Raw genomic sequence first — 12520 nt, forward strand, 5'->3', positions numbered from 1 at the left:
AACTGTTTTGCCCCCGAGGCCACTACCGAGGGGGTAATCAAAAGAGTCCCCCTCTCCCACTCGGACGGGGAACTCATGGAATGAACATCTCTGTCCGAGTCAGGTCAGACACAGGTGGCATCATAGAAAAAGGAAAAAACACAGTTAAAAACATGACCAGACTAAAAACAAAGGATCATAAACCATCCACAGCAGTACGCATAGTTTTTAAAGCTGCAGTCCTTCCCGAGTGTATCGTACTCGAGGGGGAGATATATGGTGTAGAACCATACTCAATGCCAGCCAGACGATGTGGCAAGTGCCAAAGACTAGGCCATCTGAAGTTTCAATGCCGGAGCAAGAAACCCACCTGCGCCCGGTGTGGTACCCTCGGTCACGAGGGTAAAGACTGTGTGAGAGACAGACACTGTATCAACTGTCAAGGAGAACACTCTGCCGCCTATCAGGGTTGCCCCGAAAATAGGCTGAGAGTTGAGGCAAACAGAATAAGGGCCTCCTCCTATATCCCGTACGCTGAGGCTCTGCTAAGAGCCCGTAAGCAGAAGGAACAACAAGTCGCGTAAGGCGAAAATACAATATTTAGTCAAGTAGCTGTCGAACTCACAGAATGAAACTGAACGCAACGCAACGCAGCAAGACCGTATACTCGTAGCATCGTCACTCCACCGCCCGTGGCAAAGGCAGTGCACGTGGAATTGACAAGAAGAGCGGGGTATTCGTTGCGCTGAGAAGGATAGCACGCTTTTCTGTACCTCTCTTCGTTTTAGCTTTCTGAGCGTGTTTTTAATCCAAACATATCATATCTATATATTTTTGGAATCAGGAACCGACAAGGAATAAGATGAAAGTGTTTTTAAATTGATTTCGAAAAAAAAAATTTTGATAATAATTTTTATATATTTAATTTTCAGAGCTTGTTTTTAATCCGAATATAACATATTTATATGTTTTTGGAATCAGCAAATGATGGAGAATAAGATAAACGTAAATTTGGATCGTTTTATAAATTTTATTTTTTTTTTACAATTTTCCGATTTTTAATGACCAAAGTCATTAATTAATTTTTAAGCCACCAAGCTGAAATGCAATACCGAACCCCGGGCTTCGTCGAAGAGTACTTGACCAAAATTTCAACCAATTTGGTTGAAAAAATGAGGGCGTGACAGTGCCGCCTCAACTTTCACGAAAAGCCGGATATGACGTCATCAAAGACATTTATCAAAAAAATGAAAAAAACGTTCGGGGATTTCGAACCCAGGAACTCTCATGTCAAATTTCATAAAGATCGGTCCAGTAGTTTAGTCTGAATCGCTCTACACACACACACACACACACAGACACACACACGCACACACGCACATACACCACGACCCTCGTTTCGATTCCCCTCGATGTTAAAATATTTAGTCAAAACTTGACTAAATATAAAAACTAGTAAAACAGCAAGGTCCGACCCTCCCCTCGGAGAAGAGGGATGACTACTGGCGGGCGCCTGTCACTCGAGCCTCCACACCGCGCGAGGGCTACGCCTTCGCTGCGAAACGCGGCCAGGCGATAGACCACGCCCCCCTACTAGAGTCGATAGGCGGTGAGGCGGCGATACCGCCTTTCTCCCAACGGCCGCGCCCCCGACCTAAACCCAGAACCCTTAAGCCAAACATCAAACAAAAGCACCCGAAAGACACACACACACAGACAGAACAGTACACCAATACAGAACCAACACAAACACTCCCGTACACGGAGACGCAGAAAGACGACCTCACTACACAAATACTCACTAGGGTCATGAAAGAAGTGGAGGAGGGGATACTTAGCAAGATCCAAGCAGAGAGACGTAAAGCAGAAGAAGAATTAGCGCAGACACTCATACAGAAAATCTACACCACAAAGAAACACGTCCCACAAGAGCAATCAGAACTCCAAGCATTCTTGGAACAAACTTTGATTTTTATGATGCAGGCAAAACAACAACAAAACCCAAACGCACTGATAGACTCACTAACCACAATCTACAACTCCATCACAAAGTTAAATATCACCCCCATCAAACCTGATGACACAATGTTGGCCCTAGGCTCGCTGGCTGGGGCAAGAGATCTGACAATAAAGGAAATCTTACAGTACAAAATGACCCTATAATGGAGCACACCAGATACCAAGTTTTAACCGTTTTATTTTTAACCTCCCTAATTCACCCTTCAATGGAAGGACCAGGCACAGGAAAAAATCAAAACCTGAGAATCATGCAGTGGAACTGCAGAAGTATCAATACTACAATCAGTTATCTGAAAGATTTTCTATACTGTTCAAAAAAAGAAACGCATAGTTGCTACTTGCCAAATTTGTTTTATTTTTCGAAAAAATTAACAGAAAATCCAATATTTAGATTATTTGTTTGAAATTTGGTATGGACACAGTTGAATGCACACACAGTTCATTTACATCTTCAAATCAATCAGTCAATCAATACGATTGGGTGCCGAGGCTGTCAAGTCAGTAGGGGGTGTGACTGCCTTGAGCAGCAACAACTGCCCGGCACCTTCTGGGCATGGACTGGATCAGATGCCGGATATCTTGCTGTGGGATGGTGTCCCACTCCTCCTGAAGTGCCTGCAATAGATCGCGGTGATTTGCCGGCGCTTCTTCTCGCCTGCGCACACGTCTGTCCAATTCATCCCAGAGGTGTTCTATCGGGTTCATGTCTGGCGACATGGATGGCCAGGGAAGCACCTGGACATGGTGGTCGGTGAGGAACTGGGTGGTGAGTCGTGCTGTGTGCGGGCGAGCGTTGTCCTGCTGGAATATGGCATCCTGGTCAGCCAGAAGAGGAAGGGCGTGTGGGCGCAGAATTTCCTCCACGTATCGCTGGGCAGTTATGCGCCCTAGGACGTGCACCAGGGTGCTCCTTCCAGCGGTATTGATCGCCCCCCACACCATGACGCCTCCACCACCATGAACGGGTGCCTCATCCACACAGTTGGGCGCGTAACGTTCGTTTACTCTCCGGTAGACCCTCCTCCGACCATCATGTCGCTGGAGCAGGAAGTAGGACTCGTCGCTGAACCACACGTGTCTCCAGTGATTCCGGACGGTCCAGCGAAGGTGCTGGTTGCCCCACTGCACTCGGTTCTGGCGATGGCGGCGGGTGAGGACAGCTCCTCTGTGAGGTCTGCGAGCTCTCAAACCAGCTTCATGCAGGCGGTTCCGCACGGTCTGGTCCGATAATCGGTGTGGCCCGGGGAGAGCCTGGACAGAAGATGAGGCCGACAGGAAACGATTCCGGAGGTGGCGGAGCCGTATGAAGCGGTCGTGAGCAGCAGTTGTCGCCCTTGGTCTTCCCGCTCGTGGCAAGTCAGCAACGGAGCCAGTGGCTTGAAACCTGACCCACAGTCTACTGAAGGTGCTCTGGGACACGTGGAAGTGCCTGGCGATTGCACTTTGACTTTGGCCTGCTTGTAAACGACCCAATGCAATTTGGCGGTCTTCTCTGCTCAATCGGGCCATCTTTCGTCGCTGAATTGTCGTCTGATTTCTTTGTGGCGAACAATCCGCTTTTATGGGTTTTGGAAGACATGGTGAGAGCTCAATATTCCCCGAGTTTCACGAGATTACACTGAAGCATGACGAGTGGTCATGCCAAATGAGCAATTTTGACATTGTAGCCACTGATAACGCATGCGTCACGTGCAGAGCTTACTTGTGGCAATGGACGAAAGGTCGACGACCAGATAAACATTTTCTGCAGTTTGGTGGATATCCTTGTAGCCATATAACTAAATTAACCAAATATTACAAGCTATGCGTTTCTTTTTTTGAACAGTATATATAATGAATCATGTGATATATTGGCCCTGCAGTCAACCAATGTCCACTACAGCAAATTACCCAAACTAGATGGCTTTTATTACCCACCAGTAATTGACATTAAAAACAAAGGGAAATTAATAAAGGTCGCCACTTATATTAGATGTGGACTATCCTATGACGTTGAGACTTCACCAGTCTCATCTGAAGAAAATGTATGGTCCTGCCTGGTTCAGGTGCATATGAAAGGCAGCAAAAACCTAAATGTCTTAAATATTTATTATCCTACAGGCTGTGCGAAGAGTGGTCGAACCGCTTGGATCAGTAACATCTCTCACAAAAACAAAAACTGGCTGATAGCTGGAGACTTCAATGACAGGCACGTGATGTGGGAACGAGATTACCCCCCAGGGAAAAAAAGCTACCTAGCAGACTGTATTATGGACTCGGGCTTTCAACTGTTAAACGACGGGGAGATAACTAGAATACCGGACAGTCACGTCTGTAAAGCTTCGGCGATTGATCTGACTCTCATTAGCAATTCCCTATTCTTGCAGACAGACTGGCATGCCTTCCCTGACACGCTTCACTCGGACCACATAGTCATCTTAACCTCTATTCATAGCTCCGAACCAGACAAAATAAACACCCTCCCACAACAACCATATTCCTATAATAAAGCCGACTGGCAACATTTCCAACAAGTATTGAGTGAAACTAAATTGGAAGACGTTAAAAACGAAGACATTAACATTTTTTATGAAAACATACGGACTTAAGTATTAACAGCAGTCGACCTATGTATTCCAAAGAAGGTAAATAAAGTTTTTAACGAAGCTAAGGTATCTTCGTGGTGGAACGAAGAATGCAGCAAAGTGGTAGAGGCTAAGAGAGCACGCATTAAGGCCTTTTCACGAAACCAGAACAGTATAAATTATAACCTCATGAAAGAGGCGGAGAGTACGTGTGCCCTGACCATAGCTAAAGCTAAACTGTCCCACTGGGAGGAGTTTGTAGACTCATCCGTCAAAGATTATAAGGATTCTGGTAAAGTTTGGAAAAAATTAAAACGTCACAAGAGGAGGACTAGACTACCGGAGAAACCCCTGACTGTAAACGGAACTAAAACAGCTACCGATTTAGACAAGGCAAATGTGTTAGCAGAGACTTTTTCTAAAGCCAGCCAATCAGCCCACCTAAATCCGGATGATTTATTTTTCCGCACACAAATGGAGGAGGAATTCAGCGATCCCCCCAGTGACAACTCCAATCCTATAAATAGTCCCATTACGTCAAGGGAGTGTGGCAGGGCAATAAAAGAAATAAAGGACGTTAAAAAAGCATCAGGAGTAGACATTATATCTTACAGATTAATAAGTAAGTTCCCACAATCGTTTATTAACATTTTAGCAGATTTTTATAACTTTATTTGGATTAAAAACACTATTCCCCAAGCCTGGAAACACGCACAGGTCGTAGCTATTCATAAACAAGGTAAACCTAAGGATGTGCCAGGTAGTTACCGCCCCATATCATTAACTCCCCACCTAGGTAAACTGTATGAAAAAGTTATAAAAGAAAGATTAGAGTTTTACCTGGATAAACATAAAATCATCCCCTCATGTCAGGCGGGCTTCAGGAAAGGCCGATCCTGTACAGACCATATTGTCAAACTAGTGGAAACTATGAAAAAAGCATTAGTGCATAAAAGCCACGCCCTTCTTGCCACCTTCTTTGACATACAAAAAGCTTATGACTCAGTGTGGCACGCTCGCCTCCTAACTAAATTACAGCGTATTGGTGTCACCGGGCGCCTGTACCACTTCATAAAGAGTTTTATTTCTGATCGTGAAATTTCAGTTAGAGTTGGCTCCGCTACATCAGCCCCACAGAAGATAGATATGGGGGTGCCCCAGGGTAGTGTGATTGCCCCAACTTTATTCATGATAATGTTACACGACATAGATCTTGTGGACGTGGGAGGAGCCACCATTATGCTATATGCCGATGACTTAGCCCTGGTTGACAACACAAAACCACGTATCCTAAGTAATAAACAAGTCGCGTAAGGCGAAAATACAATATTTAGTCAAGTAGCTGTCGAACTCACAGAATGAAACTGAACGCAACGCAACGCAGCAAGACCGTATACTCGTAGCATCGTCACTCCACCGCCCGTGGCAAAGGCAGTGCCCGTGGAATTGACAAGAAGAGCGGGGTATTCGTTGCGCTAAGAAGGATAGCACGCTTTTCTGTACCTCTCTTCGTTTTAACTTTCTGAGCGTGTTTTTAATCCAAACATATCATATCTATATATTTTTGGAATCAGGAACCGACAAGGAATAAGATGAAAGTGTTTTTGAATTGATTTCGAAAAAAAAAAATTGCTAATAATTTTTATATATTTAATTTTCAGAGCTTGTTTTTAATCCGAATATAACATATTTATATGTTTTTGGAATCAGCAAATGATGGAGAATAAGATAAACGTAAATTTGGATCGTTTTATAAATTTTTATTTTTTTTTACAATTTTCAGATTTTTAATGACCAAAGTCATTAATTAATTTTTAAGCCACCAAGCTGAAATGCAATACCGAACCCCGGGCTTCGTCGAAGATTACTTGACCAAAATTTCAACCAATTTGGTTGAAAAATGAGGGCGTGACAGTGCCGCCTCAACTTTCACGAAAAGCCGGATATGACGTCATCAAAGACATTTATCAAAAAAATGAAAAAAAGTTCGGGGATTTCATACCCAGGAACTCTCATGTCAAATTTCATAAAGATCGGTCCAGTAGTTTAGTCTGAATCGCTCTACACACACACACAGACAGACAGACAGACGCACATACACCACGACCCTCGTTTCGATTCCCCCTCGATGTTAAAATATTTAGTCAAAACTTGACTAAATATAAAAACCAAATATGACCCCCTATCAAACTAAAATAGATAACCTGGTAGAGTACATGAACCTAAACGGATTCCTACTGGCAGCAGAAAAAACGGTCTTTATGGTAGTCTCAAGGCAACAAAAACTGGATAAATGTAAAGTAAACATAGGCGAAACAATCCTATTCCCCAGTAAACAGGTGAAATTCCTAGGCGTCATTATCGAGCGGAACCTATGCTGGTCACCCCACATTCTACACCTAGTAAATAAGGCGAATAAAACAATCAGCCTAATCAAACTTTTAAGAGCAGAGCCGTGGGCTTGTGGCAAAAAGATCATGACAGACATAGTTAGAGCCCTCGTCAGGTCTAGGCTCACTTATGGCCAGGAGGCTTTCTTCACGGCACCGAAATCTGTTTTAAAAAAACTAGATACAGTAGAACTAAAGGCACTGAAACTGGCCCTCGGCACATGTAAACACGCTAAAAACAAACTTGTTTACAAAGAGGTAGGCTGGACAACACTACAAGAAGAAAGGACACTGCGCGCCGCTCAATACGGTGTGCGCTCATACACCACTGACAACCCCACAAGTGAAGTCGTACGAGAATCCTTCACCAAAAACACTCGTATTCACATGGACACATTAAAAGAAAAAACTAAAACCATCTATGATAAGACCACACCTCTCTGTGATTTTGTTAAACCACTACTTACTGGTAGTAACATCACCCCGGAAAACATAGTAAAAAAAACCCACAGGTATACCCCCCCTGGTTACTGGAGGCCCCAATTATAACAGGCTCCCTTCACCCAACAGCCACTAAAGTAGACAACCCCCTTTTATTAAAGTCAATCGCCCAACAAGAACTTAAAACAACATATGTCAATTATTTACAGATTTATACAGACGGATCTAAACTACAGGACGGCACCGTCGGCTGTGCCTTCGTTATCCCCGATATGAACACTGTAAAACATTACAAATTGAACCCCAACATCTCAATCTTTTCCGCTGAACTATTCGCCATTATTATGGCACTTACGTTTGTTAAGGATTTACATAACAAACCAGTTGCCGCGGTGATTTGCACCGATTCCAAATCGTCTTTACAAGCCATGCAAGGAAAAACTAACAACCGTCTAGAACTCCAAAACGAAGCACTCTTCCTATCACATCAAATTATAACAGCTGGGACAGACCTGAGATTCCTATACGTTCCGTCCCATACGGGCATAAGAGGAAATGATTTAGCCGACCAGGCAGCCAAAACAGCTACAGAGCTACCGGATGACTTTATCATCAACATTAAATTTTCCAAATCTGAAGGTTACGCTTAAATAAAAAAGACATTTTTTTGCAGCCTCGCGAGTCAGCCTGACGGGGGATCATTTCCCCCCCTCCCTCCCGGCCTCCTGAGAATGTTCCACAGAACCCGCACCGAGGGCTGTATCCATAACCTCTTCCTGCACCACTGCGAGTGCGGAGAAGTTTTTAGCTTTGAACACATCTTTCATAACTGTGATTTTAACAAAGTAAATTTTAACACAGTGCATGAATACCAACACACCCACAAGCTCACACCAACACAATTTCTGCATCACCACACAGAACTAGGCTGGAAACACAGTTCCCTGCTTCTTAAGTGTATTTACAAGTCAAACATAGCTAGATGGTTCTAACCAGTGCAAATAATTTTAAGAGAACTCAATTCTTTCTCGGTATTGGGATGCTGTTTCCCAATACGGATACCTGCTTTTAACCGGTATTAATCAAATGTGGCTCTGACTTTTATAACTTTTAAACATCAATTGGATGAAATAAACACTCGTTTTTATCGTCCCATCCCCCCAGAATACGTATGTGGATCCCACCTATATTCAGGTGATACAAAGTACTCGACCTTATCCAATCTTAACAGATCCTCTTAAATATCTTATCACCCCCACTCCCGTCATCCTCCCTCTTTTAACCAGCCCCACCTTTTTTTGTTTTGTTTTTTTTGTTTTGTTGTTTTTTTGTGTTTTTTGTTGATCGTATAAACCAATTCATGTCCAATATAGGCAATTAAGACCTGACGGACAATAAGCCCCTTAAATTTCTTGTTTTGTGTGCATAAGATGCATTCGCTCCTAGCAGCTGAACACGACACTACACTTGCTTTGCTGTCTACGGGTTTCGCCTTCGGCCTCTACGTTTCCTTGCATTGTTTTCTTGAATAAAAAGTTGAAACAAGACGCTTGGACTTGGGCTTCGTGTATCTATCTTCTACCCCTTCCACTCCTCCACTACAAATATTTGTGATGGGGTGGAAGGAAGAGGATAATATTTGATTGTTGCCTCTTGATGTAGTAGTTGGGTGAATGTAGTCACCTAGTAGAAGTAAACCCCGAAGTTCAGGAGTACACCATGTGGGTGCCTCTTTAGTGTCTTGCACTGAACGAACATCACTTGCTCTCGTAATGGACTTTCACTCACATGTAGAGAATGATAGACAAGAGTTCACTGGCACAGACCGACGAGTCACTTGATGTAACATGAAACTGGAAAACCATGTCTGTCGATTCACATTTCTCTTTATTTTCTATTCTTCTCTTCTCCTCACCAACACAGCTCCCAGCCCGAAGGCCGGGAGGCCACACCAATAGTACAATGCAATCTACATCAGTATGTCTCCATGATAACAAAGTACAAAACAAGTACGTCCTCTCTCTCCGAGATAGTTCTCAGTTCTCTACCAAAATCTCAAAATGCTATCATGTAAATGGGGATGGGTGGCGTCAAAAGCCACCAATCAAGAGTTAGCTAACAAAACTGACATCATTTCTCATTGGTCAGTAAAGACAAGGAAGGGGGGGGGGGGTAAGAGACTAAAACCTCCAAGCCACCTGGCATCTTCTATGATCTACCCTGTCAAAAGAAATGACACCCACTTGACAAAACGCCAAGTCCAACTCGGGTAGACAGACTGTCGGCACATTGCATAACGACCACCTGGGGCCCAGCGTCTCTCTCTGGGAGGGCGGCTTGACGTCAAAGGAAAACATCGGTGGACACAGCCGACTGAGCGAGTTTACGACCGCCAGGTGTCAGAGCATATACAAATTTAACTTACACAAGACAGGAATGACATAAAATCATTATAACGAATTAGTAGCCAGTTTAGCACTTGGCTACATCTCCCCCAAGCTTTGAACAATCAGCGTCCGCGCTGATTAAACAACGGATAAGAAATAAGGTCGACGTCACTACAGTGGAAAGACCTAAGGTCGACGTTGAGTTAAAGCGGGACAAACGAAAGTCTATGAAGTGCGATATGCAAGACAACTTAGATCAATCAAAACCACTTGAGTTAAAGAAGAGAGGGAGGTAAAGGCTGTGTTTAAGACGTATTTTAGGTGAAGACGTACTTTAGGCGAAAAACGTAACAGTTACAAAATGGACAGATTCATTAATGAATGACGTAGTTACCTGACACTGTTAAAAATGATACATCATGTACAATACACCTGACACAATGCAATGACATCCAACATTACAAATGATCTGTACCAAGCCTATTTAAAGGTAACAAGGTAAATCATAACTTAGTTTACGCTTAAGAGAGCAATTAAGAAAGTGATGATACAGGGCCTTATTTGAAGGTCAGCAAGTATTCACTAAATTACTTTCAACCCTAGGTGGCAATTACCATCAGATTTGTAGTATCTGCTTGTGCCAAAAAAAAATCTTTCAATAAGCGCAAACATCCGCCAACACATTCCACTCAAAGCATCATGACAAATAATCGCAACAATCAATATCAATCATACCAATGCAAGAAACATGGCATAGCATACATGAAAATGAACATTATCAAACATCAACAAATTAAACGGCAACAAAACACCCGGCAGTAAACACACCTGCGAGTCTCTTCGTGGACGCAACACGTACTTGCGTCACTTCACTGCCGCGAACACCGAGAAAAGTCTTATGTAATACCACATGGCTAACGTCACCAGCCCAAGTCTGTATCCGTCAAGTCCGATATGACGTGTCACACTAGCTAAGAATGGGATTGCACGCGCTACAGCCACTCGAGTACAGTATATACACTGGCTGAGTCCTGTAGGCTCTCTACACCGTCATACACAGTCCGTTGAATAAGGGCTATAGTCACACTCACCAAATGGGCACCACACAGTTCCATCAAGGTCACACAACCGCAAAATAACACTTCGTCGATATTACGAGATAATCACTAAGATGAAATAACGTAGGTAACACTTCGGAATCAGGAAACAGCACACGGGTAAACAAACAGGAATCGCCGATCGAAGACAGCAAACAGGACAGGATCTGCTTGAGTGTAGACCTAGGAACAGACAGGAACCGCCGATGCAAAACAGGTTGAAGACAGGCATGGTCCGCAGGAACAGGTAGAAGCAGACTATGTTGACCATGGTTGAATATCTTCCAGGCAGACGTCAGGATTCCGGTGTCGGTCGCACCAGCAAGATTTACCGTACTCCATGATGGAAAACGAGTCACAAGAAAAGTCCATTCTGTGCAAAACACGATCTTTGCTCGCAGCGCCAATTGTGATGGGGTGGAAGGATGTGCATAATATTGATGTAGTAGTTGGGTGAATGTAGTCACCTAGTAGAATTAAACCCCGAAGTTCAGGAGTACACCATGTGGGTGCCTCTTTAGTGTCTTGCACTGAACGAACATCACTTGCTCTCGTAATGGACTTTCACTCACATGTAGAGAATGATAGACAAGAGTTCACTGGCACAGACCGACGAGTCACTTGATGCAACATGAAACTGGAAAACCATGTCTGTCGATTCACATTTCTCTTTATTTTCTATTCTTCTCTTCTCCTCACCAACACAGCTCCCAGCCCGAAGGCCGGGAGGCCACACCAATAGTACAATGCAATCTACATCAGTATGTCTCCATGATAACAAAGTACAAAACAAGTACGTCCTCTCTCTCCGAGATAGTTCTCAGTTCTCTTCCAAAATCTCAAAATGCTATCATGTAAATGGGGATGGGTGGCGTCAAAAGCCACCAATCAAGAGTTAGTTAACAAAACTGACATCACTTCTCATTGGTCAGTAAAGACAAGGAAGGGGGGGGGGGGGGGGGTAAGAGACTAAAACCTCCAAGCCACCTGGCATCTTCTATGATCTACCCTGTCAAAAGAAATGACACCCACTTGACAAAACGCCAAGTCCAACTCGGGTAGACAGGCTGTCGGCACATTGCATAACGACCACCTGGGGCCCAGCGTCTCTCTCTGGGAGGGCGGCTTGACGTCAAAGGAAAACATCGGTGGACACAGCCGACTGAGCGAGTTTACGACCGCCAGGTGTCAGAGCATATACAAATTTAACTTACACAAGACAGGAATGACATAAAATCATTATAACGAATTAGTAGCCAGTTTAGCACTTGGCTACATTGGAATCAGAAAATGATAAAGAATAAGATGAAATCATTTTAGGATTGATTTCTGAAATTTTAATCGTAAGACTAATTAATCTATTTTCGCTAATTGTGATCACATTTTAAGAGTAAACATGATATATGTATATATAGCTATTCTGATGAACACGTGGGGGAATTCGGGGGCTGTGATTGGATGGTCTCTTCCGATCATCAAAGCATAATGCTGCGGAAGTCGGCCATTTTTCTCAATATCCAAAAGCATATTGTCAATAACAAAGACGCATGGTTCCGGTTTCTTCCACGTGTATAAAGTACACGCATACCTCGCCAGGTTTGTTTCTGTGACTAGTCGACAGACGATGTCATTTGCTTTGTGTG

The 12520-nt window shown here is 43.6% G+C and overlaps 1 long non-coding RNA gene across 1 annotated transcript; it reads right to left on the minus strand.

Moving 5' to 3' along the window:
- Positions 1 to 9263: 9263 nt before the first annotated feature.
- Positions 9264 to 11971, minus strand: LOC138955267 (uncharacterized). The gene is made up of 2 exons (XR_011452168.1): positions 11865 to 11971; positions 9264 to 9697 (listed from the first exon to the last, which is right to left on the minus strand). It is a non-coding gene; the product is annotated as an uncharacterized lncRNA (long non-coding RNA).
- Positions 11972 to 12520: the final 549 nt, after the last annotated feature.

Source organism: Littorina saxatilis, unplaced genomic scaffold (assembly GCF_037325665.1).
Source record: "Littorina saxatilis isolate snail1 unplaced genomic scaffold, US_GU_Lsax_2.0 scaffold_2059, whole genome shotgun sequence".
NCBI classification, from domain to species: Eukaryota; Metazoa; Mollusca; class Gastropoda; order Littorinimorpha; family Littorinidae; genus Littorina; species Littorina saxatilis.